This window comes from Hippopotamus amphibius, chromosome X, assembly GCF_030028045.1.
Source record: "Hippopotamus amphibius kiboko isolate mHipAmp2 chromosome X, mHipAmp2.hap2, whole genome shotgun sequence".
In the NCBI taxonomy this organism is placed as follows: domain Eukaryota; kingdom Metazoa; phylum Chordata; class Mammalia; order Artiodactyla; family Hippopotamidae; genus Hippopotamus; species Hippopotamus amphibius.
The window spans coordinates 108,619,525-108,643,662 of NC_080203.1; the positions used below are offsets into that span (position 1 = coordinate 108,619,525).

Here is a 24,138-nt window from a genome sequence, read left to right on the forward strand (position 1 = left end):
CTCTCTGGAGTTGAATAAAGCATCCCAAGGCTATTTCAGCAATACTTTAAATATCTGGGCAATTTGAGAAAAACATGAGGTTATTTGGAGCTTGAATATAATCTTGGCACACTATTTGTTTGTTTGATTTAAATTGTGAGAAAACAATTCATTTATCATGAAAATGGCCTTTGTTTATCTGCAGTGATCATGGGAGAAGGAGGGAAGGAAGCTGTCAATTAGTTCTCACATTCCCACTCCTGTTTTGGGTCCCCACCCTTCTCAGAAACACAAGGAGGAGTGCCACCCATACCCTTCCCTGTTTTGGCTAGGTTTGCAACTGTTATTTCTGCTTCAGCTGAATCTTTAGGATAAGGCACATCAGTTTCAGCCACGTCTTTCTCCGTTTCATTAACAGATGACTACTTTATTGAAAACACCCGGAATAAGGCTATACTATACCATCATTGGTTTTATGATTAAAACCTCTAAACCTTAAAAACTTCCTGAAAGTCTAAAACACCGGGAGTAAGAGCTTATATCAAAAAATGAGGTCCCCTAAATCAGTTATGACAACAGGATAAGAAATGAATTTTTGACCCTCCCCAAGAGAGTTCAAATCCCTGAGCAACTAGAGACCCTCCAGCTCTTGGCAGCAATAAATAAATTAATTAATTCATATTTGTATACATCAGTGAGGTGAGGGTGCTGGAAATATAATGAGATATGGCATACTATACAAAGGGAAATGAGAACAGTAAACCCCTGCTGGGGAGGCCCCAATATTGGTCACATTGATCAGAAGGAAGTCTTTGGATGTAGGCCGTGGGAGTACTTGGTCCCAAGCCAGGTTCTTCAATAATGTTCCCTGGTTCATGGGGAGGATATAACAGTGGTGTCATTGTTAATATCCGAGACAGTGATAGACTGAAAACTAGAGTATTTAGATGTTAATTATCCATTTTGTGATGATGAAGTTCCCTTTGTTCTTCCTCTCTTAACCTTTTGGCAGTTTTATTGCTTGGTTACCATCTCCGGTTAGGGCTGAGCTTTGGGGTCTGAACTGGCAAAGGAAGAAAAGCTCTAATCCATCATTTCTAATGCTTGTTGGAAGCATTCCTGGAAGTTTCAGAGTGTGTGTGTGTGTGTGTGTGTGTGTGTGTGTGTGTAGGAGAAGAAGGAGAATAACATCAGTGGTTGAATAAAGGATTCTGATCATTGGAGACTTTTCAATTACACATATCTTGCATTTTGACAGAAATAAAGGGTTTATTACAGTAAAATTACCTTAGCCTTCTTATGTTATTTAGCTCCTTCTTAAAAAGGACCTTTGCTGGAAATCACTATAGAATATACCATAATGTTGAATTTCTTCTCAAGCTCTCATCAAGAAGAAATTAGAACTATTTAAACATATTCATGAGAACAGGTACCCCAGAGCCCACAAAAGTAAGGCTTCTCCATATATTCCTAATATTTTCCAAAATTTCACGGAATCATTTTGAAATTGAATATAACTTAGCTCTCGAAGAAAGAAGATTCCAAAAGGAAATTGTAGCAGTTTGCACTTAAATTGTAGATTCTAAGATTATGGTCTGAAAGGCCTGTGAGAGGTCATTCATTCTTCTCCACTATCTTCAGGAAAAGCTCTTTCTCTCTCTCGGAAGCAATCGTAAGGTTAACTGCATACTCCTTTTAAAAATCAAGAGTAGCTGGTGTTCCACCACTGCTGATATACTTTAAATCATCTTTCAACTGCCTAACCCAAGTTCCAGTTACTGTCTAAATTACTTTTTGAGTAGGAAAAGGACATTTAGACATTCTTTGAAGTCTGTTACTTAATCTCCCTCCAAACTTTCCTTTTCTGGCACAAATCAGGTGAACCCCCATGGCCTGTGAATAAAACATCTGTCTCAAATGTTTAAACATCTGTTTCTCAAGTGTTTAAACATCTCTGTGCCCCTGCTTCTAATCTCCCAAGTGTGTTTTCCATACTTTTCTCCATTGTGGGCTTCAGAATTGGACCGAGTTCCATAATTACCATTCTACTCGTGACTCAGCCACGTCACAAAGTCTGCATACCCTTTTCCTACCTTTTTACAATGCTACCGGTCTGCCTGCTGTAATGTTGTACTGGCTTGTAGTAAATTTGACAACTATTTGAGGACCTAGTATTTTTTTTTTCTTTTTTGCCACATTTTAGCGTAGCCAGTCATGTCCTTCTGTACTGGAACATCCAAAAAGGTTTTCTTTGTGATACAGAGTATCTTTAAATTGACTCATGAGTTTATCGTCAGCATTTATACGTACTCATGTGTTCCTCATCCTGAAACTGTTCTACTTCAACCGTACGTACTCCTCCAAGTACTGCCAAATCTCTCTCCTCTCATTCACAGCCACTCTTCTAGAAAGAGCCCTCTACATTCCTCTCTCTATTTCCCCCCCACCCCACTGCAACCTGGCTATGTTACCAAACCGAACTTGGGTCCACTCGGCCAACACGCCCCAAAGCCAGTCTACTGACACTGGGTTGTGGTGAAGGAAAGTACGGCATTTATTGCAGGGCACCAAGCAATGCTCAAAAGACCCAAACTCCCTGATGGCTTTCAGGCAAGGGCTTTTAAACACACTGTTAGGGGAATAGCGTCACATACCTCATCAACTCATGGACCTTCTTCTGATTGGTTGGTGGTGAGGCAGCAAGGAGATGCTTTGAGAATCTTAATCATCAACTTTCCAGTTCCAACCAGTCTGGGTCTATGTGCTCCTGGTCAGCATGGAGTCACCATGTAGTCACCATCCTCCACCAGTGGGGGTCTTAGTTTCTGCAGAACAACTCAAAGATATGCATAGATTGTTATGTATGTTCCTTTGAGAGGAACTAGGAGTCCTGTGACTCTTGCTTTTTAATTATCAGCTGCTTGAGTCTGCTCTTTGGAACTTATGGAAGGCCTAGGAGACTAAAGCCTTTTTCCGGCAAACAGGCAACAGAGGACACACAGGGGCTTCTGTACCTGGGTCGGCCTCACCAGGTCCTGCTCAGTTTCAGTCCCCCCTTTTCTTTGCTGCTCCTCGATCCTGAGGGGAACAGGGGTGGGACAAAAAAGGGAATAAAGTTTTGAGTAGAAAAGTTCATCGTAAACTCAGCAGGGGAATTCGGTTTCAGCTGTATCCCTCCATCAGTCCATTGAAAGTGTCCTAAGGCCAGAAATGACTTCTATGTTAAAATACCATTTCAGTTCTCATTTTTCTTAACCTCTTAGCAGCATTTAATGCAGTTGGCCCTTCCTATTTCGAAGCATTTCTTCTATCCCTTCACATACATAACACCACACCCTTTGTCCTCTCACCTCCCTGGCCGTTCTTTCTCAGTTTCCTGGCTGGCTCAACCTTCTCTCTCTGTCTTTCAAATGTTTAAAGTAAGGTAGGCTTGCTTTTTTCACATTCTTTAATCTCTTGGGTAATCATCCACTTGCATGGTTTCAAGTACCAACTATATACTGAAGTTTTCCACATTGTTACTTTAGATCTATACCTCTCTTTTGAGTTCTAGATCTGTATATTAATTCAGAAATATAGCAGTGGGAAAAAAACAGATTAAATATTCCCATCCTCATGGAGCTAATGTTTTTGTGGGATAAAGCAAATAAAGAAAAATAAATAAATACAATATAATAAAAAATAAATACAATAAAGAAAATAAATACATACAATGTATTTGTGTGTTATGAGGTGATACCGCAGAGGGAAATAAAACAGGGAAGAGTGTAAGGGAGTATGAGTATGCAGTATAAGAGACTTCATTAGAAAGGCGAAATTTATGTGAAGACCTGAATGTGCTCAGAATGTGAGCTATATGGATATCGAGGGGAAGCACCTTCAAGGCTGCGGCATTCCAACAAAGGCCCTGACATGGGAGCATGACTAGAATTGGAAGAATTTCCAATGTGGCTAGAGCACAGTGAGTGAAGGCCAGAGCAGTTAAGAGATGAGGTTACCTCAGGGAGAGCTTTAGAGGCCATGGGGATGACTTTTGTGTAAGATGAAGACATAACAGTGGCTTTTTGAGCCCAGCAGCGAGATGACCTGACAGATGTTTTTGCAAAAACTTTCTGGATGTGTTAGGAATAAACTGTAGGGTGAAGAGGAGGGTGGAAGCAAGAGAGGACCAGGTAGGAGAATAATGCAGTAATTTAGCTGAGAAATGAGGACAGTTTCATCCAGAGTAGGGGCAGTGGAAGTGATGAGAGGTGGACAGATGCAGGATGTGTCTTGAAGCTAGAAGCCAACAGGATTTGTTGACAGATTTGATATAGGGAATGAGAAAATGTGATGAGGTTTTTGACCTCAGCAAATTGTAAGAACGATGTTGTCATTTACGGAGTTAGACGAGGTGGTAGGAAGTACAGGATGGTGGGAGGCAACATAAATATCTCTGATTTGTAGAAATTAACTTACATATGCCTAGTAGGTAACCGAATGGAGGTGTAGTATAAGTAGAGGGATATATGACCTGGAGGTTAGGAGAGACATCCAACCTGGAGATGTAAATGTGCAATTTTTAGCCTAGAGCTGAGCCATGAAATTGTGCTAGTTAACAGTGACTATAGATAGAAAAGAGAAGATATATAAAGAATGATCCCTGGAGGACTTCAATGGTAAGAAGTAGGGATTATAGTAATAAGTTCTGAAGTTGAGGAAAACCAGGACAGAAACCTAGAAGCCAGGCGAAGGAAGTGAATTAAGAGGAAGGTATTGAGAAACTGTGTCAAATCCTGCCTATAAGTCTAGTAAGATGAAGCCTGAGAATCACCCTTGGATTTAGCAAACTTGGATAGAGCGTAGGGGGATGAAATGCTGATCCGCCTGAATTCAAGAGAACCCATACATCCAACAACTCTCTCAGTGTCTGCACTTGGGTGTCTCCCAGACTCTTCAAATCCACCATGTGCAAAACTGAACTAGTGACTTTCCTCTTCCCTCTTCTCCTCTTGTATTTCCTGTCTCAGGAAATAGCAACGCCAGCCTCTCAAGCCAGGACCAGTAAGTGATCCTGGATGGAGACCTCCTTCTCCATCACTTTCCTCATCTAATCGACCACCAAATCCTACTGGTTTTATTACTTAAATATCTTTCAAATTATTTTCTCCATCTGCATCCCTTCTGCCACCAGGGTATTTTACCTGGATGTTTACCTCCTAACTGATTTCATTCACCTCCCTCTAATGCATTCCCCATATAAGCATACTCCATAAAGAAGAATCAGGCAAAGTGTAAATCTCATTCTGTTATAATCATATAATGGTGCCCCACTGCTTTTTTTTTTTTTAAGGAATTTATTTATTTATTTATTTTGTTTATTGGCTGCATTGGGTCTTCATTGCTGTGCACAGGCTTTCTCTAGTTGCAGCGAGCAGGGGCTACTCTTCATTGTGGTACACGGGCTTCACACTGCGGTGGCTTCTCCTGTTGTGGAGCACAGGCTCTAGGCACATGGGCTTCAGTAGTTGTGGCACACGGGCTCAATAGTTGTGGCTCACAGGCTCTAGAGTGCAGGCTCAGTAGTCGTGGTGCACGGGCTTAGTTGCTCTGTGGCATGTGGGATCTTCCCAGACCAGGGCTCGAACCCATGTCCCCTGCATTGGCAGGTGGATTCTTAACCACTGCACCACCTAGGAAGTCCACCCCACTGCTTTTAGAATAAATCTCCAAATCATTCACATGGCCCACAAGGTCTTCCCCGACAGTTCCCCCGCCTACCCTTCTTATTTCACTGTCCGCCTTTTTCTTCAAAGTCCAGCCCTTCTAGCTTTGTTCAGTTTCTTTAGCACGTCTGCTTCTTCCTGGGCTCAGGGTTTCTACACCTACTACTCTTACCTGGATGATCTCTCCTTTTATTATCCTTTAGATCTCAGCTGCACAGGTCTTTCCTTGAGCCGCCTACTATACAAATCTCAAAGCGTACCTTTACTCTTTCATATCCTTACTGTTAATTTGATTAATTATTTGTGTAATTATTTAATTTTCATTTGCTAATAGACTCTAAGTTCCAAAAGGATCATATTTTATATTTCATTTATCGAAGTATGCCCTTTTGTGTATGCAGCTTTTATTCAATGACTAGCATGTGGTAGATGTTAAACTCATATATTTCGACCAAATAAAGAGTGCATTTATTTTAGAGTTGGATCAAAGAAGTCGATCTCCCATGTAATTATAATACCAGAGAGATTAAGTGGTTATATGGTTGTCCAGCTGTTTAGTAGCAGAATCTGGACTCAAGCCTACATCTCATGAGTTTGATCTCAGTGCTTGTCAATATTCTGATATATCTCAACTTTTATTTTTCTGCTTAGACGTATCTGACAGATACGTTTATCTGCACATTCTCAGTGGCAAATCCTAATTTTTTTTAAGACTGCAGTATTGATCAAACAGGGATGTGCTGCGGCTTTGATGCAAATCTTGCAGCCTAAAATCTAACCCCCATCTCATTCCTTAACTCTCTTTCTTGACGGGGTCTTAATATCCAATTTGAGAACCTCTACTTTATAGTTTAACCTGCTGTGTTCCTTTTAAAATTTATACAGTTTATTTCTGCTCTCATTTCAATATTTTAGAGAAAATATGTTTTAGTCTCATTTTCCAAACTACTTGCCAACCTATGATGAGTTCATTAAACAGACATTCAATTAGCTATTCTAATGTTTATGCAAGATTGCTAACAGCACTAACTATGCCTAAATTGAATTATAACCTACCATAGGAAAAACGTCAGAATTATACCTTCAATTCCTGCTTCTGAGATAATTATCACAACTGCAGAAAAAATTGTTATCCCACATTAAAAAGCAGAAGCTAAATAACATGCCACTAGAAAAGTGGGAGACACTATTAAAATAAAATAATCACTCTCCCATGTCACTTCAGCTTTCCAGGATTATTCTTTCTTCTTGAAGAAATTTATGGATAAAAGATATGAATAAACTTCCTATATTTCCTGTGGATTCTAAGTGGAGGAGGTAGTTTTCCTTCTCATGTTGAAATGAATCAGAATGTTGTTTCCTTGATTATTAGTATTTTTTATTGATGTATAGTTGATTTACAATATCATGTTAGTTTCAGGTATACAGCACATCGATTCAGATATATATTTTTTTCTCAGATTCTTTCCCTTATAGGTTATTATAAAATACTGAGTATAGTTCCCCGTGCTATATTAATATATTTTTAACCCTATGATTTGGTGATAAGCATTTTTGTTTACTAAGTCCAGCAAGACCAGAATAGGAGCCCTATTATTTTTCTTAATGATTCTTATTTATTTAAGGTAAAATGTGCCTCTTTCTTTTGAACCTGCACTCCATGTTTAACAAATAAGGACGTAACTCAGAACTGAATCATACACTTTGAGTGGAGATTTTTTTTCAAGGTCAGGACCCAGTTTCACAAGATATTTTATTTTTTCCAGTATGGCTGACATCCACTCCCACCAGCTGAAAGACAAACTTGTCTAATAAAGCTTTCAGATTCAATTTGCTCTCTGCATACAGCTTGAGGATCTCTGGAGGTCATTCGCAGCATGTGCTGCAACCCCAACAGGGAGAAGTAATGAAAAGATTCTGGTTAAAAAGCTGACAGTATCCCTTCTAACCTCCTTGAATGTGAATATAATAAGCAAGTTTATAGACACAAATCTCCGTGATTCTGGGGATTTCCATCTTGATCTCTGACTCTAAGGAACATTTGCATGCATGGATTTAACTGGGTGAATAAATGCTTCATATTGAGCATATTGAGGAAAATGTGCTTTACAACAAAGGTCTGATGTAAATCAGGCAAAACAACATTGTCACTTCATGTTTAACTCCGTTAGAGGGTCTCTAAGGTCTCACAGTCTGGTTCTCTTCCAGTAATACCTAGGTATATCAGGGCTTTTTTCAAAAATAATACCTGCTTTCATTTCAATTATTCCCCTTAGCTTTTGCGTTGACCCTAACACACCTATTATTTATCTTAGAGCCAACATACATTAACGCCTTGCTCTGTACCAGGCATTTTGGTAAATGTTCTTTGTGGATTGTTCCATTTAATCTTACAACAGCCTTATAAGATAGGTTCCACATTAATTCCTTTTTTACCATAGGAGGAAAGTAAAGCTTATAGAGAGTTGTTATCCCAAAGACAATCAGCTGCTAAGTAGACACAGCACGGCCCTATATCTCCCTAAACTGCATACCTGTCTTTAAATCTTTATGTCAGACATACTTGGTATTAGTAGTACAGGTGATGCAAGGGACTCCATAGACTGTAGAATCAACTCTACTATAGTGTTCATACTTTTGTAATATATTTTCCAAGTGCAATTCAATAGCAAAAGTCCTGCTTCCCCCTTTTTTCTTCTCTTACATGACATCCAAATCTTATGTTAAAGCTATGTCGGTGGACTTAGGTCTTAAATAGCAGCACCCTTGATGCTTAGTACTAACCTTGTAGGTATTGGAGTTATTTCAGTAAAAAGAAATATATAATAGCTTCTTTTCTTCCCCTCCGCTCCCCTTTTCTTTTCTTTTCTTTTCTCTTTTTCTCCCCTGGAAGATAGGGTGATGGGAATGCAAAAGAAAAGGCATTGAGATGATAAACCTGATTCTTCCACAGTGTTACTATTTAGCTTTATCTATTCTCCCAGTTCTATATCTGTCAGCTCAAGGTCAAACAACCAGTACAGTGGCAGAATTATAAAAAGTAGATCTGGGAGAAGACCACACAGCACTGTAGGTCTAGTGCCCTGCTACAGTTCAAAATCAATTAAAGAAATCTATTTAAACAGTGCTTCATTTAATCACCTCTTAAAGAATACCACAACCTCCTTGGTAAACTCTTGTGTGTATGTGTGTGTGTGTGTGTTCAGAATTGACTTTCCAAAAATATTGCCTAGTCTTTGTTCAGTTGCTACAGTGAATAAGTGGACCCCGTTGTTTACTTTGGCATGAAATAATTGAACGTTGCCTTGGACTTCATCCAACCAGGCACGCAAACCAGAAACCTAGCCTTCATCATCATCGTCTGGAGAGCTCCCCGCTTCTGCCCTCAAAGTCACAGATACCCCTCTGATACGTCCCCATACCTCTCTTTGCCTCCCATCCCCAATTTCAGCCAGTCTACTGCCCTCCTCCTTGTGCTGCTTCACATGGTAGGTCTTCTTAAGATTTCACTTGAACGGAGTCATATGCTTAAAAAGCACTAAAAGCCACTGGACTAGATAATGTCCAAAATTCTGTGAAAATAAAAGGGGTGAAGTTAACAGTCTTGTTAGAAGTCATCGAAATGGATATTGCCGACCCCTCTACTAGCCAGTGTCCCACTGAAGCACGCTCCTAGACCGGAGTATCTTTTTCTCAACTGGCTAAATCTGAGGCATTATAGTAAAAGGCAGTGGGTGCAAGTGGATTGAAATGAATGAGTGGGCAGAAAAGATGAGGACAGTAATAAGCCCTGCTAAGAGATGCACGCTCGAGGAAGAAATTGGCAGTGGCAAAGGAACTAAAGGAGTGATGAGGTGGGTCAGACTGCCACGTGAATATCAACCAAAACAAGTCACGACTACAGTGAGCGAAGCTGGAAATGGGGAAAACAAAACGTTGAAATCTGTATGGTCATAAATAATAAAATTCTTTACAAGTTGTTAATATCGACTCTGACCTTAAAAATCTCTCTCAAGAATGAAGGTTATCTTTTTGCTGTAGTTGGGGAAACCGAATAAGCGAGGACTCAAGACAGAAGCTTTAATATTCCTGTTTCTAGTCGGTTGTTCTTCTAACTACACTGGGGAGAACAGGAATTTATTCACCAAATCGTAGTACACTGTAATTAGGGGAGGCCTTTTGAAGCTTGGAAGATGTAATTTGCGACAAAGAAAAAAAAATCCTTATTTTTGTAAAGTAAGTTACTATTTTATAGAGTTGACTATTTCAGTGAGAGGCATAGGTTAATGACATAAAGCACTTCAAGAAGGTTTTAGATCAGGGGATGGCAATTTTTTTTTCTGTAAAGAGCCAAATAGTAAATATTTCTGGCTTTGCAAGTCAGAAGATTGACACTGCTGGTAAAGTGCAAAAGCATCCATAATCAGTACAGAGATGAATGAACGTGGTGTTGTTCTAATAAAACTTTATTTTCAGAGATGGGTCATGAGTTGGATTTGGCCTGAGAACTATAGCTTACTGACCCCTCTTTTAGATAAATACTCGCAGATAGGTTCCCCGTAGTTAATGAAGAGAATATGGATTGTTGAGTGTATTTCTCTAATCTTTTGAAAGCTTCTTCCAAGGAGAAAAATATTTCTTATCAATAGTGTTTTTAATGCTTACGCAGAAATAAGAATACCGTTTGCTCAGCAAAGAATGGAAATTTGTAAGGCCCTCATAGTAAAATAAAGAGATGGTGTGAAACACTTGGTACAACTATTAAGAGTGTTCCACTACTTGAAAAACATTTAGTAGTATTGATACTTGTATAAATAGAATTAAACCTAAATCATTTTGCCCACACTTTGGGGAGCATTTTCCCATCTCAGCAGCAAAAGCACCACAAAAAAGGGGGAGCTAAGTAGATTTTAGATTTTTTATTATTATAAACATATATATTTAATTACTGAGGTACTCAAGTAGGTTTACTTAAGTAGAGGTAGTAGTTTCTGTATCATCTGGAATCTAGTTACTTCTCACTGTTCTATGGTTGACAGTGTTATACATCACTTCCGAGCTTGCTTTGAACATTGAAACCATTAGCACACTTCTGCAAAGGTGGAATGGTCTTCTAAAGAAGCATAATAGATCTGCAGAAAGGGGTTATCATGATGCCACTTCGACTGACTAACACTTAAATAATGAACTAGTTGGAAAGAGATAAAGTATGTAGTTCGAGCCAGCAGGAGATGTTACTATCAGGGAGATGAGAAGCCATTTCCCAATATTCTCTTAGTTATTGGTGAAATTCTTTCTCCAATGGTTAGTTCTAAGTTTATGTACTAAAAAAGAACATTTTTCAAGAAAATTAGAAGACACAGACCGAGAAAACATACTTGCAAAAGACACATCTGACAAAGGACTATTATAAAAAATAGACAAAAACTCTTAAAGCTCAACAATAAGAAAACAAACAGCCTGATTAAAAATGGGCCAAAGACCTTAACAGACACCTCATCAAAGAAGATATATGGATGGTATATAAGCATACGAAAACACGTGCCACATCATATATCATCAAAGAAGTGCAAATTAAAACAATGAGATACCACTACCCACGTATTTGAATGGCCAGAATCCAAAACACTAACACCACCAAATGCTGATAAGGATGTAGATCAATAGGAGCTGCCATTCATTACTGATGGCACTTCAAAGTGGTATAGCTATTTTGGAAGACAGTTTGGTGGTTTTTTTACAAAAGAAACCATACAATCCAGCAATTCTGCTCCTTGTTATTTTTCCAAAGGAGTTGAAAACTTACATCCACACAAATGCCTGCATATGGATATTTATAGCAGCTTTGTTCATAGTGGCCAAAACTAAGAGGCAACCAAGATGTCCTTCAGAAAGTTAATGGATAAATAAATTATATTAAAACCAAGCAAAGAGAATATGATTCAGCACCAAAAAGAATTGAGCTATCAAGCCATGAAGAGACATGGAGGAAATTTAAATACTTATTACTAAGTGAAAGAGGTGTATCTGAAAATTCTACATACTGTATGATTCTAATCATATGTTATTCTAGAACAGACAAAACTATAGAGACAATGAGAAGATCAATGGTTGTTCATGGTGCTGGGGGTGATGGGGAGAGATAAATAGGCAGAACACAGAGGATATTTTTAAAAAATTTTATTGGAGTATAATTGCTTTACAATGTTGTATTAGTTTCTTCTGTAGAACAAATGAAACAGCTATATGTATACATATGTCCCCTCCCTCTTAAGCCTCCCTCTCATCCCCCATCCCACCCTTCTAGGTCATCACAGAGCACCAAGCTGAGGTCCCTGTGCTATACAGCAGCTTTCCACTAGCTGTCTGTTTTACACATGCTAGTGTATATATGTCAGTGCTACTCTCTTACTTCGTCCCACCCTCCCCTTCCGCCTCTGTGTCCATAAGTCTGTTCTCTACCTCTGGAGAACAGTATGGAGATTCCTAAAAAACTAAAAATAGAATTACCACATGACCCAGCAATCCCACTACTGGGCATATACCCTGAGAAAACCATAGTTCAAAAAGATACCTGCATCCCAAGGTTCATTGCCACACTATTTACAATAGCCAGGGCATGGAAACAACCTAAATGTCCATCAACAGATGAATGGATAAAGAAGATGTGGCACATATATACAATGGAATATTACTCAGCCATAAAAAGGAACCAAATTGGGTCATTTGTAGTGATGTGGATGGACCTAGAGTCTGTCATACAAAGTGAAGTAAGTCAGAAAGAGAAAAACAAATATTGTATATTAATGCATATATAAGGAATCTAGAAAAATGATACTGATGAACCTATCTGCAGGGCAGGAAAAGAGAGAGGATTTTTAGGGCAGTGAAAATGCTCTGTATGATACTATAATGGTGGATACATGGCATTATACATTTGTCCCAACCCGTACAACACCAAGAGTGCACCCTGAGATATACCATGGACTTCGGATGATTATGATGTATCAACGTAGGTTCTTCCTTAATAAAACATGCACCATTCTTATGAGTGATGTTGATAATGAGGAAGGCCATGCATGTGTGGAAGCAGGGAGTATGTGGGATTTCTCTGCACCTCCCTTTCAGTTTTGTTGTAAACCTAAAACAGCTCTAAAAAATTGTCCTAATTTTTTTAACTTAAAAGAGAGCATTTGGCATGTATTGGTATCATTAATTTATCAATACACTAATTCAGCGAATAACTTATTAAACCTTACCATGTGCTCTGTCATATGCTAGATGCTAAGGATACAATATTGACCAAGATAAACACAATTCCTGGGCTCTCAGAAAGCAAGAGAATTAAATAACTACATGTTACAAATACTAGGATATAGAATGTTATGGAAGAATCATAATCCAGTCTGGAATAAGACAGTTGGTAGATGTCATGGAAAACTCTCTGGAAAAAAGGAACTTTGAAATGAGACTTGAAGGATACATAGGTGCACCTAGACCAACAGGTGAGGGGGTGTGAGAGAGAGTGTTCCAGGCAAGAGAGATGGCATAAGTGGAGGTTAGAGGCAGGAGGAATCCTGGCATTTCTTGAAAAATTCAAGTATGGATGAAGCATTGAGTTGGGTGAAGAGCAGGTGAAGAGGGATGTGTCTGGAAGGAGGTTCTGAATGATGCTGAAAATGCCAAGGTCTTAAGTTGCTCTTTAAGGAGTATTAGAGAAATCGATCACATTTTATTTGAAGGACAATTGAGAGCTCCTGGAGCATTTTAAAGAACATATTGACCTGACGTACTTGGGTTTTAGAGAACTTGTTCTGCAAAAGAGTAGAGGATGGATTAGATTAAAGTAACACTGGAGGCTGTTCCAGTAGTCCAGGTGAGAAATAATGATGACTTGAACTAGGGAAGTGAGAAAGGAAATGAAGATAAAAAGGAGACTAAAGAGATACTAACATGTAGAAACAACAAGACCTGGCAATGATTGCGGGTAGCAGGAAGAGAAATGGAGAACTCAGAATACCCCAACTTCTAGCTTGACAAACTGGGTGGATGGTGGTGGAAATTACTAAACTGTGGCCTGTTTTAGGGTTCAGAGGGGATGACAAGTTCAATTTTGGACATAGCAGGTTTGAGATGCTTGCAAGACGACTAAGTAAACTAGCCATATGAATCAAGAGAGAGGTTTAGGCTAAAAATATGGATACCAAAGTTATCAGCATGTACAATAAAACACAGCTGAAGTCTCAAAAGTGAAGACAGCCTAGGAAGTATGTGTAGAATGAGAAGAGGACTTGGGGTCAGAATCCGAAGAAATTTCTACGCTTGACATCCAGAGGAAAGTAAGCCAGCAAAGGAGACTGAGGAGTGGCCAATATCAGAAATAGAAAACCAGGGGGAATGAAGCTAGACTTTCAAGAAGTTTGTTTCTCTTTAAATTGGGTAGAGAAAAGATTAAGGTGGTAGTAAGACTCATCCATGGTTGTTTTGCCAGACAGGTGCTATGAAACTATATTGGAGCTAGGGAATTAATAATAACTAGAAAGTGTGGTCAGTAATGGCTCTGGGATTGGCTGAAGTGATGAACCATGGAATCTAAGCTGGACAGGGCAGCAGGAGAAAAGTAAAGAGGTAAAAGTCAGGAAAACGGTTATCTCTAGGAGGATGGAAGAGGTTGTGCCGTGGGAGACACAAGGGTGTGTTCCAAGGTGTTGGCAATATTCAGTTTCTTGATCAGGGTAGTAGTTACATTATATAGTGGCTTTATAATTGTTCTTTCAGCTCTGGGTGTATGTTCTATGTAATCATCTATAGGTAAGGAAGTATCACTGTAAAAGAAAAAAAAAATTCTCCCAAAACATTATCATCATAGTTGTGGTACCTCTGGTACCTGGAGTCACATGTCTTTGACCCATCTGTGGCGGTAGCTGCAGCTGCAGCGGACCGTCCTGTGTGAGCTCAGACTTACCTTTAGCTGGCAGCATTACTTGTAGCTGATAGTCAAGGGAATGTTTCCCATCTTCCCACTTTCGGCCGAAGGGATTTCTCTGACGTGCTAGGATCCCACACATCCTGTGAGCTAACAGGCTAAAAGTCGTGATGGATGGGCAGTTCTAACCAATGGGAGATGGGAGCCCGTGGATACATTTTTTAGCCTCTAGTCCTTCAAGAAGACAGTTCAGGGAGGCTTTCTCAGTGCCTCTCGGGAACATGGAAAGGTTCTGGCAGAATCCAGCTCCCGTTGTCCATAGTAGTGACCTCAGTAATATACATGACACTGTCATTTCCTCCTCCTTTGTCTCGCTTTCCTGTTCCTTCATTTCTGCTTCCCCAGGATCAGCTTCCACATAAACTACCTGCACCCAAGTCCCTGTCCCAGCCCTGTTTTCAGGGAATCCAAAGACAATAATAAAAAAATGGGAGGGACTGAGAGAGGAGAAAACTGTGGGAGGTGAAGACATTTCCTCTATATGCAGACAGTATATTTAACTGCCTGCTTAGCAGTTCCACTTGGATGTCTCAAAAAATAACCTCATGATCTTCTCCTGTAATACTGCCCACTACGGGTTTCATAGCATCCTTTGTCCGGTAGCAAAACCTTGGGAGTCATCCCTGACTCCTTCCCACTTCACACCTCCTGGACACCCATCATCAAGTCTAGTTCATTTGTCCTCCTAAATACTTCTTGGGTCAGCTTTCTTCTCTGGGTTTACCCTGCACTACCCCTCCCCAATCTTTCATTATCTCTTGTCTGGACTGTTACAATAGCCTTATATTAGGATGACCATAGTCCTGGTTTGCCCTGGGCAGACATGGTTTTTGTCCATTGCCTCAGTGTAATTAATAGTGCCGCTTTCACTTTTAACACTCTCCAGGTTTTTGTGATAAATACGTGGTCATCCCAGCCTAAGCTAACCTCCCCTCATTCATTCCTTCTCCCCTATATGGTGTAGCCATGTGATCCTCTCAAAGTATAAATTTGGTAGAACACTCCTGAAAGCACTTTAATGGCTTCTGGCTGTTCTCAAATAAAAATGAAAATGTTTAGTAGGACCTTGTGTAGTATCACCCTTCCCATTTCATCACCCTTAGGCTAGATACCATGTGCTGCTTGCTCTCCTATCTCCATACTGACCTGCTTTCTTTTTTTTTAAATTGTTTTGTTTTGTTTTGTTTTTTAAGTGGCTGCTTTTTTCTTACTGTAAGCCATTGCACATACTAGCCCCTGTGCTTAAGACACTCTCCCCTTGCTTTTCCCACTTGATGCTTACTTACTTTTCAAGTCTCAACTCAAATGTTGTTCTCAGGCAAGGCTCCCGTTACCTCCCAGACTAGGTGAAATCCTCCATTGGTAGTGTAAATAGCATCATTCATACCTCTCTTCCAGAATACTGTCAGATCTTCTATTTATTTCGGATGTAATTTGAAATTATATTGGTTCCCCTACTTGACTGTGAGCTGCTTGCAGACAGCCTCTGATCTTTTTTACTTGTCATTGAATCCACATTAACTGGGAATGAATGACGAAGTCAGAAATAAAAACTAGGTTTCTATTTCTGCTAAAGTTTCTGAGATTACACAGGCTAATTGCAAACAGGACTAGGTACACAGAGGGAGCCCTTGAGCTAGGGGCCAGAGTCTTCTGGAAGTGAGAGTGAGTATCAAAGAGGAATAGCAAAGAGAAGTGGGAAATCAATGGTAGTGGGAAGAGGGGAGATAAACAAAGACATGGAAAAAAAGATGTAATGAACCATTTTCTCGTTCCAGACACAGAGCTAGCTGGAGGAGCTAAAAGAACTTATAAGGGTTAAAGGTCTTGCCCATATCTTCCTAGTGAGCTAATGGCTAATTTTTAATAGCCCCGGGCCCAACTTGCATCCCTCTCACTCTCTTATGCTTGACCTAGCTCTGTTTTTCTTTATTGCTTTTACCATTCTTGAAAAGAATTTTAAATGTTTGTTTCTTATTTCTTTTCTCTATCAAAATGTGAACTGGGTCAGACCACTGGTCGTATCATGTTTCCCTCCTGTATCCCCAGTGTCTAGAATGGCGCTCAGGGCCCATTAGGCTTGCAGAAAACGTGTTGGCAAATGAACCTTAGTCCAGTGATGTTCGCATTCATCCCACAGGGAATCTGGATCGCTTTACCAGCTTCAGGTTTTATAACCTGTTTTTTTGTGACCCCCCCCAACCCCCTCTCTTTGCTGCATATTTGTCTACCAGTTTTTCTCAACTGTCTTCTCACGGTTTTACTTAACTTCCTCTCCACTGCAAATCATACTCAGGACAAGACTGGAGCCAGTTTTCATTGATTTTGATGTCAGGGATCTGAGTGACAACTCCATGCGGAGAACTTTGAACCTCCCACTGACTCGTTGTTTGCTTTAAAAAAAAATACTCATCTCTTCCTGAATCCACTGGGTGAAGTTATGCTCACAAAATAGACAAAACCTCTAGGACAAAAACTATATGAACATCAGAAGTATTGGTCTTGCCTTGATTTCTAGACTCAGAAGTATCATAGCAGTTTTACAAAGGGGAAGAGAGGAGTTTTTTTGTTTTGTTTTGTTTTTTAATTATTTTTTTGGGGGTATACCAGGTTCAATCATCTGTTTTTATACACATATCCCCGTATTCCCTCCCTTCCTTGACTCCCCCCCCCCTCGAGTCCCCCCCACCCTCCCCGCCCCAGTCCTCTAAGAGAGGAGTTTTTGAAGTATTTTTGTCATTCAATCCAATTTTTAACCAATTTATTTTGTAGTTTAAATGTAAGAACCATGAACTGCCTTTCCAACGTATTATCATCCTCAATATTTCTACCTGTAAGAGAAGAACAAAGATATTGTTTGAGAATAGGAAATATTGCAGGGATAGAAAAAATCAGTTTAAAATGTTTCTTTGGAAGTTGTCACACAACCCCTGTCTCCAGCTCTGCTCACTGAAGAGTCATTGTTTCCTTGAAACAAATTAGTCACTTCCATTTCTTCTCACCTATATGTCTTTTCGGTTCTTTATATTTCATTCAAACATGTCTCTTGTCTCCTTTGGTTTTTGTTCTCGGTCCTTCATTTTTTTAGTTCCTTTGTCATCCTGTATGTCATAAAAACTCTGCCACCCCCAAATCCTTTAATATATTTGTCTTACCAGCACTTATTTCTTGAGTTTCTATACTATCTTCCTTACTTTATGGTTTATTTGCTTCTTGAGATTAGATTGGATTATGAATACTATATTAGATCAATTCATTTCATTTTTATGTAGTTTTTACCTGACATTCTTTTTTTTTTAAACTATCACATTTAAATAAAAAATTATTTATTTAGTTACACTGGTTTTTAGTTGCAGCAGGCGGGCTCTTTAGTTGCGGCTCACTGGCTCCTTAATTGTGGCACATGGGCTCCTAGTTGCAGCATGCTTGTGGAATCTAGTTCCCTGACCAGGGATCACACCCAGGCCCCCTGCATTGGGAGCACAGAGACATATCCACTGCGCCACCAGGGAAGTCCCTACCTGACATTCTTGGCATCATATAAATATTTTTGAAATTATATCACACCTTGAGGATTAAGACAATTTGTATTAATCCACAGGCAAGATTTCATTAATTTCAGCATTATACCCTTTACCTTCAGTGCCTTTGATAGTCTTAGCCAAGTGTCACCCATGCTCCCTGCTTTTAAGTTCTCTAGTGTCTTGGTTTTTGAGGTTGCATGCTCTCTTGTTGTGTCTAGTTTTGCTTTCTGTGAACTCTCTGGTCACTTATTGCCATTCCTACTTAGTTGACATTTTTTCCCCGGTCAGTCCCTTAAATGTTATCCAGGACTTAATCCATGCCAAGTCTGCATCCCTTTATGGCTGGCATCTCTTCTGATTGGTCATAGCCCATGCTGTACTTATTGTCAAATTTATTTTGTATTTTTTTAATTGTGGCAAAAACTTGTAACATAAAATTTACCATCTTAAGTAAATTTTAATACCAGTTCAGTGTATTAGAGAATGTAAAGACTACTAAAGCTACGCCAATGATTATCTCTAGCTCAGACTTCTTTCCTAAACTCTTGACTTATATTTTCACTGACTGGCCAGCTACCACCTGGATGCTTTACAGGTATTTCAAGCTCAGCATACCCAAATTTGATATCATCATTATCTTTTGAAACATCTACTCCTTTTTCTGTATTCCTGATTTTGGTGGACGGTGCTAATTATCCACAAAGTTAGAAATCAAGGAGTTGGGACTTCCTAGGTGGCACAGTGGTTAAGAATCTGCCTGCCAATGCAGGGAACACAGGTTCGAGCCCTCCTCTAGGAAGATCCCACATGCTGTGGAGCAACTAAGCCCGTGCACCGCAACTACTGAGCCTTTGCTTTAGAGCCTGTGAGCCGCAACTATTGAGCCCTGTGCCACAGCTACTGAAACCCACGTGCCTAGAGCCCATGCTCCACAACAAGAGAAGCCACAGCAATGCTTGCCACAACTAGACAAAGCCTGTGTGCAGCAACGAAGACCCAACTCAGCCAATAAATACATAAATAAATAAATAAATTTTTTTAAAAAAGAAATCAAGGAGTCATTCTCACACTTTCTTTATTCCTTAGTATTAAGCAGTTATTCACCAATCTTATTGATTCTGTAAGTCAGATAACTCTGACATTTCTAATTTAGCCCCACCATTGTATTTTTGTCATTTATTCAGCCATCATCTACGAAACCTCATCCTTGATCTTCCCATTTCTCTCAACCCATCTTGCACACTGGAAGTGTATTGAAAATGAACTTTTTAATGTGCTAATCATATTATAGAAGTCAAGGTTTTAGAATAGTTTTTTTTTCCTTCAATTAAAGCTAAACTTCTCAGCTTGGTATACAAGGTCTTTTACAGTCTGGTACTTGCTAGGATGTCTGGGTTATTTCCTGCATTTTCTACCACTTTCTTGATAATCAGATATTCCTAAACTATTTGTAGCTCCCCAACCACCAAATGCTGCCTTTCTATTTTAACATATACTGTTCCTTCCACTAGAAATGCACTTATCACCATTCACTTTTGGTAAACTCAACCTTAAAGTCTCGGCTCAAAGATTACTTGTGTGAATACTTTCCTTTCTGCCCAGCCTTCCAGGGGAATACAGGTCCTTCTTTATTATACTACCATTTTGCTACTTACCTCTATTTCAGCAAGTCCCATTATATTTTACTGAAATTGGTTGTTGGCATATATGTCTCCCACTAGAATGGAACCTTCTTAAATGCAGGAATAGTATCTTATTTATTTTTGTAACTCTGGTGCCATGGTTAATAAAGATGTTTTGGGCTGCAAGAAAAAGAATACCCATTCAAAGTGGCTTCAGCAGTAAAGATAATTGATCTCACCTAATTGGAAGTCCAGACGTTGGAGCAGGGTCCAGACAAACAGAGCTCTGGCTCTCTTTCTCTATGATTTTCTTTGCTCTGCTTTTCCCTCTGGATCAGCTCTGACCTCCTCACTAGTTTCTCTCCAGGTTTCAAAATGGCTGCCAGCAGCAAATGGGGCAACATGATTTTTTGTTACAGTGTGAGAATCTCTTACCTCATGGGTAGATTAACAGCCTTATCCATCACTCAGATCGGCCAATCTAGGTTATATATCTACTCCCGTACCAATAATAGCCTTCAGAGTGATGCCATGGGTTGGTGGACTGAAACTTTGTGTCATTAAACCATTAAGAGGAAGGGATTTTCTTGATTGACTTAGACTCTAAGCCTTAGATGAATCGAAATCCACCTCTAGACCTGGGGGATGGAGTCCATGGAAGCCTGAAAAGAATTGAATTTCTCCTAGGTAATAGAAATGCATAGTGGGTGTAGGGGTATCCATGAATGAATGTTGTTCAAATTACAAACAGTATTCATTCCATTGGCATGGTGTTGGGCCCAAAGCTGTTTAGTTAATGTTTGTTCAGTGAACCTATGGAAGACAATCTTATCTGAAAGCTATGTATAAAGTGGGTGACAATGAGAAATATTTCTTAGAAGAGTTAATCATATACAAGTTGATCATTCACATTGGGAGGCTCTTCCTAAATTAGTGTCTTGTCTTTCCCTTGACCTTTGCCTGAATCTTATCTTGGCCTAAATATGGAAGTTAATTGGAGCCATCTTTAAGTTTTTGACAATTGGTTTCCAACATTAGTTGGAATGTATGTAATTCAGCTAAGGGAAAAAAATAACTAGTCCGTCATAATACAGTATTGTCAAAGAAAATGACACTTTCATGCAGCTATTCTGCTTTTTAGTGTATTCTCAGTTTCTGCAGACTTAATAAAAAGGGATTATCTCAGCATCCTATAAGTTTAATTTTGAAAAACAAGCCATGAATAATGGAAATCATTTCAAAACATCTTCACACATCTAAAATATGAAACAGCTAAATCAGAAGTTCTTAATAATTTAATCAGTGAAGCATAACTGGAGGATTTAGAAAAAGCGCCTAAACTATTAAAAGATTCTTCAGCTGCTGCTTAATGTCGATATCAAATTATTTCTTACACTGGCAAACAGCCAAGCCATTCCCTGGTCACATCCACTTTTCAGCATTTAGTGGTCCTCTCAATCATCCCGATCACAGCCCCAGGAGTGTTTCATGGCAACTCCGCAATAATAGTATATTACTGTTAGGTCTTGAATTTTGAGGTAGTTTATCTCCCAGAAAGGATATGAATAGAGTAATAAGACCAAGTAGAGTGAGCTTTATTAACGATGCCCAAGATTTTAGACATATACTATAACCTTCAATCAATTTTAATACCACTTCTCTGGTTTTGCTCTAAACCAGCCTGTGTCATAGTCTCACATAATACAGTGTTAGAAATTTTTTGTTTCAAAATAGAGAGTTGTCAGGAAAACTTATATGTAATAACTGCCTTAGCATTTAACCCTAGACAGTAAACCTTTACTACATCCTGTGTAATACAGTCAAATGCTGTATTTATCTAGAATATAATTTTCCTTTGTTATGAAATATGTTCACAAGTTTAATGAAAATAAGAATAACTTGATTATCTCTTTCTTACAAAGGCCTTGGAAATAAATATATCAATGTATTCATCTATATGTTTCTCTTACTAAAGAGGCACAGACCCTTCACCAAGTTTGTAATTATTCAATAATAATATTTGAATGAAAGACATTCTACTAGACTAAATTCAGACTATCAAAGTCACATTACAAAAGCTTTCTCATTTATAAACCCATTATTTATTTTTGGAAAATATATTGAAATGAAATATCCATGTCGATTTCTGATGATAGAAAATATTTTGAAAACTTTTATATTTTGAAAATTTTGCCTTAGTGCTGATAGAATGATTTTTGTAGACTAAAATAATTTTCAAACTAAGAGATGTGATTTGTTTTTTTATAACCTAAATAGGAAATCTTAAAATGTTGTCCTGAGTTAAATAATTCATATGAATGATAGAAAATTGCTTTCTGAAGGTCCATGCTATGTAGTGATTTCCAGTGGGGTTGATAACATCTACACCATTGAATGTTTGGTTCAAATATGTAAAACTTCTACCACTACAATAGTTCTAAGAAACTATTGGGCAGAGGTAAATCCCTTAAGTCCTAAGTAAGCCTAGCTGATGATACACATCTGCTTTTTGATTTGCAAGGACTCCTAGACACACCTCTGGAGAATCTCAAGGATCTACTAAATTATATTCAAAGCAAGTGATTCTAAGATTTACAATATTCAGAGGTGACAGATTTTAAAGTTCAGCATTGGAATTCCCACAAATTCCTTCCAATCCTAGAATTTTATAATTAGATCAGTTAAAGAATGATATAAGGAAATATGTAATCAAACACAGAGATTTTTTACATAAAACTGCAATCAACATAGGAGTTCAGAGTCCAGATGTAACTTGAGTTGTCAACAAAGACTTCACAGACGTGAGATTCTGATCATAAAGAATAGGAAGGATTAGAATAAGTAAAGACAATACTTAAGCCTGAGGAACAGCTTGGACAGATTTATTTTCTAAAGAATGAAAGCATATTGAGTATTGCATGAAGAGACTGGCTAGTTGGAGACAACATGGGCATTTGGGGTAAGTAGCAGGAAATAACTTTCTATAAGTAAGATGGAGGCAAATTCAGATATTTAGATATGGTCCTATGGTGTTTCTCAACCTTTGTTCTCTCCTCATCCCTACCTCACCAATCTCATTATATATGGTAATGACATTCACATATCTACATCGGGGTATGCATGTTAGGGGTACAACATACATAAAAGTGAGTGAAATAAGCTGCAGGATAGCCAAATTCAAGCTCTGACTGTGCCCTTTCTCTCGGCATCAGAAAAGCATATCAGAATGTTAAGTAACTGAGAGTACTGTTATATTGGCAATCTTTAATCTCCTCTAATTTATAAAAACTAATGAACCATTTCAAAAATTCAGTTTTTGCCTGTAATACAAGCCATCCTCAAAAGATTATGATACCATTGTTTGGCAACACTGTAACTGAAATCACCTGTAAGGGGAAGGAATGGAAGTTTGGAAGATACTTGATCAGAGTAATATTGGGAGGCAGTGATCAACATAATAGAGGTACTCATCTTAGGGGCTGGTGATAACTGATTTCCTAGTATCATTGAAAGCAGTTCTCAAATCATTGAGCAAAGTGTTGTCTGTGGATCAAATATGTGTCTCCACATATATGAAGTAGATATTTTCAAAGTGATGTGAATGAGTACTGCAATTAATAAAATGCAAAATTATATTAAAGTATTACTGAATTCAGAATAAGTTGATTTCTGTCACTTTTTTCTCACTCTATGCATCCTAGATATGATTATTATGCAGAGACATGTGACATTTTTGAGATTTCACAGGCATGCTCCTAATATTGTAAACCACTGGCACAGTAAAAAAGATTACTGAATTGAAAATTCAGAGCCCTAGATTCTGGTCCTCATTTTGGTCCCATGCCAGCTGGGGGGTAGAAGTCTTAGACGAGTCATTTAACACTTTAGGCCTTGGTTTTCTTAATTGTTAGATCATGGGGTTCTCCCAAATGAGACAACTTTTGATCATGCTATCAGATATAGCATCTATGGTTTTAGGTGTGTGAAATAAGTAAACTTTTCTGAAAATCTTTTCAAGTTTCTATAACATATATGTCTGTGGAATTGAAAATTGACTGATAACTTTTTTCTATAGGATAGTTTACTTACTTATATGATTAGGTGACAATAGAATCTGATTCAGTTTACCCCAAAAGATCATCCCTGAAAACAGATGAATGAAAGAGTCCTGACTTGTTATTGTTTCACCTATTAAAGTCACCCTGTTGTAGTGACCTTCAGCCACCATTGTCAGTAACAAAGATTATCCATTTCAGCACTCCAGTCTCTCAGTGCTTCAGTCCATATGTCCTTCCATTCCATTTTTACATCAAATTGAATGG

At 38.7% G+C, this 24,138-nt stretch overlaps 1 protein-coding gene across 5 annotated transcripts in view; it reads left to right on the plus strand.

Moving 5' to 3' along the window:
- Positions 1-24,138, plus strand: part of DMD (dystrophin) — a 1,940,210-nt gene that overhangs the window by 1,279,068 nt on the left and 637,004 nt on the right. The gene's annotated exons all lie outside the window — the stretch shown is intronic.